The following is an 11,503-nucleotide window of genomic DNA, read 5'->3' on the forward strand; positions in this document are numbered from 1 at the left end:
GGAACAGACAGGAGAGCCGGCGCTCCTCCCGGCAGGCTGCGCTGTGAACTCGGCTGCGGATTGGGATCTCGCGCCCCCGTCCCTCTCCTCCCGCTGCTGTTCTCCTCCCCTCGGCTCCCCTCCTCCGCTTGCGAACCCCCGGCGGCGGCGGCAGCGGCGGCGGCGGCGGCTGCGGCGTCCCGAGCGCAGAGCGCTTCTGCTGGCGGCCTCAATCCCGGCTAGCGCGCGGTGGGCACTGCGGCGGCAGCAGCCGGGGGACCGGCTTGCCCGGAACAAGAGCGCCGAGCACTGGGTGAGGAAGACCACGGGGGAAGCGCCTCCTTGAGCCGTGGATCGCGGGCGGAGGCAAGGGTGCGTGGGGATTTGTAACGTGATGATTTCGCTGCCTGGTGCACCGGCTGGAGCGCGCCTGCCCGAGCACAGCCTCAGCTGCTGGGTGCAAATGGGCTGCGAGGTGGGCTCTGGAGGCGAGAACCGACGGAGCGCGTGGGGGAAACTTTTCACCTTGTAAAGTTCCAGCCTCCGCGCAGTCCCGAGCCACCGTTGCTGCCGCTGCAAACTGGAGGGGAGGGTGACTTGGCCCTACGGCGGGAGCCGGGAGGTTTACACGGAGAGTTGGCCAAGTTTGGGGCTGAGGATTTGGGGAGGGGTTGCGAGGGGGGGTTGCGGATCAGTGCACCCATCCCCGGCTCCCAGCCGCCCCTGCAGGTGGATGAGAAGGTTCAGGTGGCGAGCCTGCTTGGCAACCGGTGCCTCTCGGGTGCAGTGGGGAATGTTCAGATGCCGATGGATGATGCACTTAGGGGACCCGAAGGTGCAAGTTGGGTCATCGCTAGGCAAGGCGCGGCGCAGAGCAGGGAGCCCAGCCTCCACTTTCGCTAGGAAAGGGAAGGGGTTACTAGTCTGCAGGTCTGTTCCCCACGCCTGACTCGGGCTTGAGGGCTTGTGGGCAGGGTGAGATGTAGTGAACGGCGGCGGCAGCTCTTCGACTGAGGGCGACATCCTTTACGGAGTGGTTGGGGGCAGAGACTATCCCTGTTGTCTTGACAAGGAGAGGGAACCGGAATGCTTTGCGAGAGTGCATGATTTTTGGCGGGCGTGTGGGAAGGCTGCTTGTCTTTGAAAAGAAAGCAGCGCGGGGCTGACCGTCCCAGGAGTGTGGAGGAGCTGTCTCCGGGTTGTGGGCGAGAACGCCAGGGGCACCAGCTCCGAGCTCAGGCCCCACTCCCGGGCGGTGGGGGGTAAATCTCCTCTACAGGCCGAGTGTGTGTGCAGGGCAAGGGTAGGGGGCTGAGGGGCGCTGGCGGGGAGGCGGTAGAGGTGGCCTGGACCATCTTGGCGCGGCGCGCAGTGAGCGCGAGGATTCCGCCAGTGGGAGTCGCTGAGCTAAAGTGCATCTGGCCCCCCGGCTTGCGCGATGGCGAGCCCGGATATTTTTAGCTGTGCTGTGATCTGAATTCCCTCCTCCCCTCTCTCGTTGACTTTTGTCGCGTGTGTTTTCCGAGATGGTTAAACATTGACTACGATTAGGCTTTGCGGAAAGCAACTTTTATTCACTTTCCGCCGTTCTCCTCTTGTGGGCTGGGGGTGGCGGGGGCGGGGTCGGGGGGTGCTTGGGGCAAGGATGCAGGGGTGGCCGGAGTTTGGCTGCGAGCTAAGAGAGCCGCTTGAGTTACCCGGGATGAGAGGAACGGGGGAGCTCCCGGGGTGCGGGTGTGCTGGCAGTGACATCCTGAGGCTGCAGCTCGCTGGAATAATGGGCTCAAACCAGGCGGTGGAGAGGGGTCCCCGGAATGGACGTCGGGGGCAGGGAGGCTGCGGAGACTCTGTGATGTCTCTTTGAAGGACTAGGAGAGGATCCCAGGAGGGAGTGGCGCCCACGGCCCGGAGCGTGGGCAGCCGGTGGCTCTGGCACGCGGAATCTGGTGGACTCCTAGCGCCTTGGCCGGGAGCTCCAGGTCCATCCCGCCGCCGCCGCGCGCCCAATGGGACTCAGCTTCGGGTTTGGGCGAACCTGCAGCAGCCACGGCGGGAGGGAGGGACGCTGGGACCGCGCTAATGATTGAAGTCTTTTTTCCCCCTCTACCCTCCTCCCGCTCCTCTCCGCCCCCAGACTCTGGCGCGTTTGTTTTCCAAGTTGGATCCCACTTCCATTTACAAGTGTCAGACAAACCCGCGAGAACCTCCCCCCACCCGCCCCGGCCCCAGCCAGACTAGGGAGGGCGCGCGGGGGGAGGGGGCGAGCTGTCTGGGCAGCGCCTGTGGAGGTGCGACGGGCCCACCCGGGGCTTGAGCGGCTGGGGTTCCTGTGCGTGGGGCCTTGATGTTTTAAAGATACACATAAACAGCAACAAAACCCAAACCACTCTTGGCCACTTGTATTCCGCCGCTTTTCTCCTCTTTGCCTCGGACATATTAATTTTCTGGCCCTGACGCTAGTCTTTTCAAAGGCGAGTCCGGGGTAGTGGGAGGAAGGGGCGGGGGAGCAGGCCGACCAGTTCATCACGGTGGATTTGTGCTCCTGGCTTTGTTGCTAGGATTAGATCCTCTGATTGCGCCCAGGCTGAGTTAAAATAAAAGCAGAGAGACAGAGAAGCGGCCAGAAAGACTGCAGACGACTTTGCCCGGATCCAGGCGGCAAATTCAGGTGGTGGAAAGGGGAAGCCCGCCATCTAGGAATTAAGGACCGAGGTGCCCACATCTCAGTATCGATCAAACAGAGCCCAGATTTCTTCTCCACCAGCAGGCACTGAACTTCTCTTCACATTTACAGAACGCTTGAATGATGTTCTGGTGTGACGTGGAGATTTGAATCTGAGAAGGAAAGGAAGGGAGGAGGGGATGGAAGAGAGAAGAGATTTGAGAGATTGTGATTCTTCAGAATCCTAGAAATTGCACAAAGCCAACTGCTTCTGCTTTTTTCTTTCTTCNAAGGATGCAGGGGTGGCCGGAGTTTGGCTGCGAGCTAAGAGAGCCGCTTGAGTTACCCGGGATGAGAGGAACGGGGAGCTCCCGGGGTGCGGGTGTGCTGGCAGTGACATCCTGAGGCTGCAGCTCGCTGGAATAATGGGCTCAAACCAGGCGGTGGAGAGGGGTCCCCGGAATGGACGTCGGGGCAGGGAGGCTGCGGAGACTCTGTGATGTCTCTTTGAAGGACTAGGAGAGGATCCCAGGAGGGAGTGGCGCCCACGGCCCGGAGCGTGGGCAGCCGGTGGCTCTGGCACGCGGAATCTGGTGGACTCCTAGCGCCTTGGCCGGGAGCTCCAGGTCCATCCCGCCGCCGCCGCGCGCCCAATGGGACTCAGCTTCGGGTTTGGGCGAACCTGCAGCAGCCACGGCGGGAGGGAGGGACGCTGGGACCGCGCTAATGATTGAAGTCTTTTTTCCCCTCTACCCTCCTCCCGCTCCTCTCCGCCCCAGACTCTGGCGCGTTTGTTTTCCAAGTTGGATCCCACTTCCATTTACAAGTGTCAGACAAACCCGCGAGAACCTCCCCCCACCCGCCCCGGCCCCAGCCAGACTAGGGAGGGCGCGCGGGGGGAGGGGCGAGCTGTCTGGGCAGCGCCTGTGGAGGTGCGACGGGCCCACCCGGGGCTTGAGCGGCTGGGGTTCCTGTGCGTGGGGCCTTGATGTTTTAAAGATACACATAAACAGCAACAAAACCCAAACCACTCTTGGCCACTTGTATTCCGCCGCTTTTCTCCTCTTTGCCTCGGACATATTAATTTTCTGGCCCTGACGCTAGTCTTTTCAAAGGCGAGTCCGGGGTAGTGGGAGGAAGGGGCGGGGAGCAGGCCGACCAGTTCATCACGGTGGATTTGTGCTCCTGGCTTTGTTGCTAGGATTAGATCCTCTGATTGCGCCCAGGCTGAGTTAAAATAAAAGCAGAGAGACAGAGAAGCGGCCAGAAAGACTGCAGACGACTTTGCCCGGATCCAGGCGGCAAATTCAGGTGGTGGAAAGGGGAAGCCCGCCATCTAGGAATTAAGGACCGAGGTGCCCACATCTCAGTATCGATCAAACAGAGCCCAGATTTCTTCTCCACCAGCAGGCACTGAACTTCTCTTCACATTTACAGAACGCTTGAATGATGTTCTGGTGTGACGTGGAGATTTGAATCTGAGAAGGAAAGGAAGGGAGGAGGGGATGGAAGAGAGAAGAGATTTGAGAGATTGTGATTCTTCAGAATCCTAGAAATTGCACAAAGCCAACTGCTTCTGCTTTTTTCTTTCTTCTTCTTCTTCCTCTTTTTTTTTTTTTTTTTTTTTCTTTCTTTATTCCTAAACTGGAGCAGTTGAACAGTGAGAGAATAAGGAACAGCCAAGGAAACCAAGGCTCCAAAAGACAAAGACAAAATGCATAATAACTTTAGCACTTTGATGTGCTTTTTATTTAATAGGGTTGGAGTAGGGGAAGGTTTTTTGTTGTTGTTGATGTTGTTGTTGTTTTTGTTTGTTTGTTTTTTAACATTTTACAAGGAGAAAAGTTGTCTCAGAATTAAACCGAATGTTGATATTCAATCATGAATCTCAGTTGTTGCCTTTTTGGAACTTGAACAATGAGTGATGCTGGGGCCAGTTTCTGTGCACAGTGCACCGGGATGAGAAAGTTCCCAGAACTGTCCAGTTATAATGTCTTCATATCATCTGAATCACACCACACAGAGAACTCCACATGAAAGGCAGCTGGCTCAGAGATCAGAAATCAGTCAGCTGCTGGGCTGGCTCCATCTCTTGTCGCTGCAGGATTTTCACAGCCAGTGTTTGTTGACCAGCGACTGGCTCTCAAGCCTTTTAGAAATCTTTCTTTCAAATTTTATTTATTCTGGTCCCTGGCGGAGTCATTTTGGGGATTTTTTTAATAGGACCCAGTCTGTCTGTTAACTAGCAATTACAGTTGTGCTGAGCTACTCAAAAATGAAATGAGTAGCAATAAACGGTGGATACCCACTGACCTGTATGCTATATGGTTATTTTGCTAGCCCACAGCTTTTGTAAAGCTATGGCTCTTCAGGCTGCTCATAGAAGAACATTTTGATGTGTCAGGTTATGTTATCATCCCTGCTTTCTTCGTACGATCCTGAATGACCTGCGCTAATCTGGCTGATGAATTATGTCAAACAGAAAGAAGTAGGCAATTACCAGGCAGGAGAGGGTATTTAGTCATTACCAGTAGGTCTGAGGAGTGCTCCTTGTGGCTGTTGTGTTGTTATGCTATAGTAATATCTCACAAAGCAAAAAAGAGCATTGTGGCTTTATTTTACCAGTTGTGGAGTTTGGGTATGGCATTCCTTCATAGCCCACATCTGTCCAGTTGCCTGGTGGGTTGGCTTTTTCCTCTAGGGCAAGAAGGAAAAGGATAGTAATGAGAGTATTTGATTTTTTTTTTTTTCTATTGTGGGGTCGTCCCCAGGTGTTTTTTTTTTTCTTCTTCTTCGTCTTCTTCTTCTGCAGCAGGCTTGAGTAGGGAATCATCTGATGGGAGCAGGTGGGCCTGTCCGTTTGAATTGATTTCCTTTGATTGCTGAAGAAGGACTATTGATGAACCACTTCTTTGCTGATTGTGGCAAACATTAGAGTTGGAATGGAAATTTAAAAGAAAGGGATCTGACAGACTTGGAGTGAAGGATTTGTGTTCTGCCCAGTTCCTTCCTACAGTTAGCAGAGCCTCTGATTTCTACAGATATGCATGGTCTTAAAAATATTAAAGGAAGCACAACTCCTACGTATGCAGTTTTACTTATTGGTGAAATTTTCTGCAATGCTTTTTTGATCTCTAATTGTTGAATATGTCATTGTCAGCATCTTTCTACCCAAATTGTAAGGAGTGGATCTTTGTTTTTTTAATATATCCTGACCTCTTGAGGATCACCACAGTGTGACAACTTTCTTTGGGAAGACTCGGAGAGTAAATACCTCTTCTGTGTTTTGGTCAATTTAATTCTATAGGCTTCTCAAACTTATTGGGTTTTCTGTCAATTGCAGGGTATCTGCTCCTTTAATAAGCTTTATTTCTTTCCTTGTTTTCTTTTTTTTTATTTATTTTTATTTGTTTTACATTGCCTCCTTTCTCCAAATTTCTAAGAATAATTTTCAGGAAAGGCTGCCTTTCCTTGAAAAACAAATTCAGCTTAATGACACAGATTGAATTTATTGAGAACATATTTGACACTTGTCTAGTGGGTTCAAGCCAGTTTCTGGTCTACCAAAATAGGCTATCAGTTACATGTAATGGTGGCAAATGACCCATTCTAGCAATTCTGAATTGGAACGGCATTTTCAGGTTAGTCTTAATTTTAGCATATTCTAGGACTTAGATTTTCTTTCTTTATTCTTTTTTTCTGCTAAGTGGAAGGGATGAAAATTTGAGAATGGATTTACTGGCATGATGATAGAAAATAGAAAACAGCTTTCAGAACTTAATGAATAAAACTCTTCACATAAACAAAATATTACTTCCTTTACCGGCTAGATATGCATGAATGCAGAGAACCTGAAGGAGTTGTGAGGAGGGCCACAGGATTGTCCTTCCTTGAGCAGATGGTAGTATTTCAACTTTCTCCCCTTCTGGGGTTCCAAAACTGTGAATTATAGACTCTTTAACAAAGGAAAGTTGTTTCATTAACTTTTGCCTTTGTACATCTGAAATAGATCCCTTTTTAAAATTCTGTAAAGTTACATGGAATTTAACTTATTTTTTCTTTCTTTAAAAAATGCCTTGCTTTCTCTTCTATTTTCCCTATTTTATTTTTGTTATTTATTTATTTAGAGACAGAGTCTTGCTCTGCTGCCCAGGCTGGAGTGCAGTGGTATGTTCTTGGCTCACTGCAACCTCTGCCTCCTGGGTTCAAGTGATTCTCGTGCCTCAGCCTCTCCAGTAACTGGGATTATAGGCACACACCACCATGCCCTCTTAATTTTTATATTTTTAGTAGACAGGGTGTTTTGCCATGTTGGCCAGGCTGCTCTTGAACTCCTGGTCTCAAGTGATCCACCCACCTCAGCCTCCCAAAGTGCTTGGATTATAGACATGAGCCACCGTCCCTAGCCCTGTTATTTATTTTTTAAAAATTTCTGTTAAAGTTCTTTTCAGCAGTATTTATTGAATCTACCTCTTTCACAAGACAGTGGTCAAGATTCAAAGAACAGTAAAATATATCCATTGCTTCTGCTTTGTACTGTTTATTGGGAAAATGAGAGATGCCTGTGCGTGTACACTAGAAGTCACATCTAACGATGTTTATTAATTGACAAAAGAATGTCTATGAACAGGAGCCTCAAGGAGGAGGGAGAGATAAATGTGAGGTGAAGTAAACTTTTAAGGGGAGTGTAAGTTATTAAAGTGAATATAATTCCATTTAATAATTCTTACTAAAGCCCTAATGTATGCAAGGCACTACGAAATAAATTAATTCCTTCATTTGTCAGGGGGGCAGGGCAGAGCTCCTTTTTGGAAGAACATATTCATGGGGCAGGTCAAATGGGCTGTCGGAATGTTAGTTAATATTTTGAGAAGACTTCAGAATTTATTCATGTCCTTTCTCCACTGTCCCCTTGTGGTCTCCCACCCCCTAGTTTCAAAGGTAGCCTTTAGGATTTTTTCAATGTGTCTGGGAGCCTGCATGCAGGTGCACACGGTGTACTTTTAGTCCTCTGTTTTTCTGTGTTTGAGACTTAGTTGTGAATCTCAGGGTTAACTTTGCCACAGAACACTCTGAGGTGTTCTGTCCTTTAGGTATTCATCATTTAGATCTGTTGCTTGGTTTTTAACCTTAAAAAAAAGTTTTAAGTAAATGGCATACAAAGTAACATTAGCTTCCAGAATGTGAGTGAAAAGGCTAGACTTTTTACCTTGGACGTTCTCTATGACTTGATCCTACTTGTACTTTTCAGAGCAGTTGCAAATAATATTTCCGTTAATTCTTTCTTTCTTTTCTTTTTTGAGATGTTGGAGATAAGCACAGCTGTTGAATGAGGCACAGATATGAAAGGTTAACTGGAAGTTTAATTATAACTTCAGGACTTCAACTAAATTAAATTCCAAACAATCTGATAAAAATTGTAGCCTTTTCAGTATCGTGGAAGGTCAAAAAGTGACACTCTGGAGCAGCTATTGATGTTTTATATTTTGAGATAAGCCCCAAATTATTAATACTACTAAATATCATTGAACATTATTTAATACTTGTAAACATCTAAGAGTATTCCAGATGACACAGATTAAATTTGGTGACAAATGTGCTTAATGATAGTATAATACCAGTTTTTTTTTTATCAGATACATTCTATGCATGTCTCTGTGTGTTTTTTTTCCAAAGCAAAATGAGGCTATATCTTGGTAGGAGGATCAGCTTGGTCTCTTTTGAAACCTAGAGCATTTATAGCACATGACATTTTGTTGATTTTTTAAGTCTAAGTATGTGATCAATATTTTGGACATCTGAAATCTATTTTTGATTGTGGTTTGAAATTCTCTGTTGGTTCTAAGTGGTGGCTTAATGATGGCAGTTGCTGTTGTGATTGGGTGAGCAGTTAGGTGATTCATGTGGTCCCGTCCCATGCTAGGGTGGATTTTGCAGCTAGGGTTTCATCAGATTGGCCTGGCTATGGAGAACTTCACTGCAAAGAAATGTACACATGAAAGTGGGCCAAATGCAGACGACTTTAACATCGCCCATGTTATGGATAGAGTGGGGTGTGAATCTTTCCCACACTTTCCACTTAAAAAAAAAGTTTGCTAATAACAGTTTCAATCAAATGAATAAGAATTCAGAAGTGTGTGGTAATCTCTCTTGAGAATTTGGTACCTATTTGATAGGACTGTAAAGGCATTTCAGAATGTCAATTAAATGGAAAAATATGCCTGGAGTTGAATATAATTAAGAAATGTTGAAGTCTGGTGTCTACATATTCAGACACTGTATAAGATGGTTTAATTAGTGAACAAGGATTTGGATTTATTGACAGAAGGTCTCTTTCTCATGGCATATTTCACTCATTAAAAGCTCATAATGTCTTGGATCTTTTTAGCTGTTGGAACTTGACCATTTGTCATTTTGTGCTTCTTGACTTCAGTGACATGAGCTTTTTTTTTTTTTTTTTTTTTTTTTAAACTGTGCAACTGATTAGGATGATGTTGCTTCTCCCACTGATGATTAGTTCCATGGAGTGGACGCATGGTATCTCGTAAACATTATGAAGCATTAGGCAAAACTCAGTACTGCTGAAAAACAAGAATTGGGAGGTAGAATTACTATTGTGGAATTTTTGGTCTAGCATCTTAGAAGTAATTAGAGTAACTTCCTTTTTGTAACTACTAGCTTTATATTATATTTACCTGATGGCAGAATTTACATTTAAATTCACATTTCTCTACATCCTTTTCAGTTTTTCGGTTAATGGTTTATTAGTTCGAATCCTTTTTATTCCTGACTGTTGGCGTGAAACAGTTTCTAATCATACAGAAGATTGAAATTCTTTTTTAATATTCTTGTTGTGGGATATATTTCTTTTTGAACTGCATTTGATGATTATAAGTGCCTGAAAGTACTGGAGTTAGTAAAAAGAGAACTTGGGAATGTTGGCAAGTGAGGTAGGGAGAAACATGGTTCAGTTGGTCCTTGAGGATTTTTCATTACCTGTTTATAACTTAGATTCTGGCTGTCTCCTATACTGGTATTAACATGAACAGCTACTTTTATAAGATTTTTAAATTCCTCATCTTCATAGGTATGTTCTCTAACTCTGAGCTATTTAAAGTAATCTAGCATTCCATCTTTCCTGTAGACATAGCAGATCATTCACAGTCTGGTTGAACTAAGTACACATTACATTGTTAGTCTTTTTGGTGGCATGTGCTGGGTTCTTCAGGTCAATGTCATTGTTGGCAAAGTGTATTAAGAGTGCTCCTATTATCTTGGATTAATTTTTGCATGGAGCATATTAAATAAATGTGGTATCTGACCCTTCAAAAGTTAGCTTCCTCAGCTGAATGATGTTTAGCTAAATAAGTATAAGTCATAATGTATGAGTGATCCTAAGTCAGTAAGATGGTGAACTGAAGTGACATCATCTGCTTGGAAGTCCCTGGATTAACAATGGGCCTTGTATTTCTATTCGGAAGACAACTGCTGCAATGAGGAAATTGGGCAATCTAGGCAATTAACGATCGGATGGGAAATGTAAGACAAAACGTATTATATTGCCAGATCAATTCCCTGGATCTTGTTGAGTTATATGATAATTAGATAATCTTTTATTTGGAAGTGCACATTTTGTATGTGTAATAACTTGCATTAATCACTTTATTTCTAAGTTGTATTCAGCAGCGCACACCTTGTGTTCAGTTTACATTCTGCATATTTTTGTTAAATAGGTAGTATTAATAACATATTGTACCTCATCTCCAAAGAGAAAGAGATCGATCACTTTCATACAGCTCATCAGTGGTTACTATAATAATCCAAGTGAATAAACCTAGATTGTTCTTATATAATAGATACGTTTTTAAACATTGAATGTAAATGACATTTTTTAAAGCAAATCACATCTTAAATTCTTTCAACTAGGCAAAATACACTTTTCATTTAAACAGATGTGGCAAATTATTTTTATAAAGTAAAGAACAATTTGTCTCTCTTACATTTGTCTGTTTTTAAGTTCAGATTTTGTATATTAAATTTCGTAAAGAGAGGCAAGAGGGTATGCATATTGGAAATATACTTTTGTTCAAACATATAATAAACTGAAAGAGTTTGACCTTCTCCTTCAGTACTGCTATGACGAGAAGCAGCATCAGAGGGGAAAATAAAGGGAGAAGATGGAACTGGCATGAGAGAAAACAGAAATGAACACCTAGTTTATGGAGATGTTGAGGAAATGTTAAAGTTTAGACTTTCTGGGCCAGGAGTGGTGGCTCACACCTGTAATCCCGGCACTTTGGGAGGCTGAGGCAGGCGAATCACCCGAGGTCAGCAGTTCGAGACCCACGTGGCCAACATATAGTGAAACTCTGTACTAAAAAATACAAACATTGCTGAGCACGGCAGCTCACACCTGTAATCCCAGCACTTTGGGAGGCCAAGTTGGGCAGATCATGAGTTCAGGAGTTCAAGACCAGCCTCACCAACATGGTGAAACCCTATCTCTACTAAACATATAAAAATTAGCCAGGTGTGGTGGTGGGCGCTTGTAATCCCAGCTACTTGGGAGGCTAAGGCAGCAGAATCTCTTGAACCTAGGAGACGGAGGTTGCAGTGAGCTGAGATCGTGCCATTACACTCCAGCCTGGGCAACAACAGTGAGACTCCGTCTCAAAAACGAAAAAAAAAAAAATTAGCTGGGTTTGGTGGCACATGCCTGTAGTCCCAGCTACTTAGGAAGCTGAGGCAGGAGAATCACTTGAACCCAGGAGGCAGAGGTTGCAGTGAGCTAATATTGCCCCACTGCACTCCAGCCTGGGTGACAGAGCAAGACTCCATCTCAAAAAAAAAAAAAAAAAAAAA

General features: G+C 46.0%; 1 protein-coding gene across 1 annotated transcript in view; it reads left to right on the forward strand.

Moving 5' to 3' along the window:
• The first annotated feature begins 236 nt into the window (after positions 1–236).
• The window catches only part of FAT3 (FAT atypical cadherin 3), a 725,482-nt gene continuing 714,215 nt past the window's right edge, over positions 237–11,503 (forward strand). The window contains exon 1 of the mRNA XM_017851631.1: positions 237–292. The gene's annotated coding sequence lies outside the window, so the exon portion shown is untranslated. The remainder of the gene's footprint in view (positions 293–11,503) is intronic.

The sequence above is a fragment of the Rhinopithecus bieti genome, unplaced genomic scaffold (genome assembly GCF_001698545.2).
Source record: "Rhinopithecus bieti isolate Rb0 unplaced genomic scaffold, ASM169854v2 scaffold_32422, whole genome shotgun sequence".
Classification (NCBI taxonomy): Eukaryota; Metazoa; Chordata; class Mammalia; order Primates; family Cercopithecidae; genus Rhinopithecus; species Rhinopithecus bieti.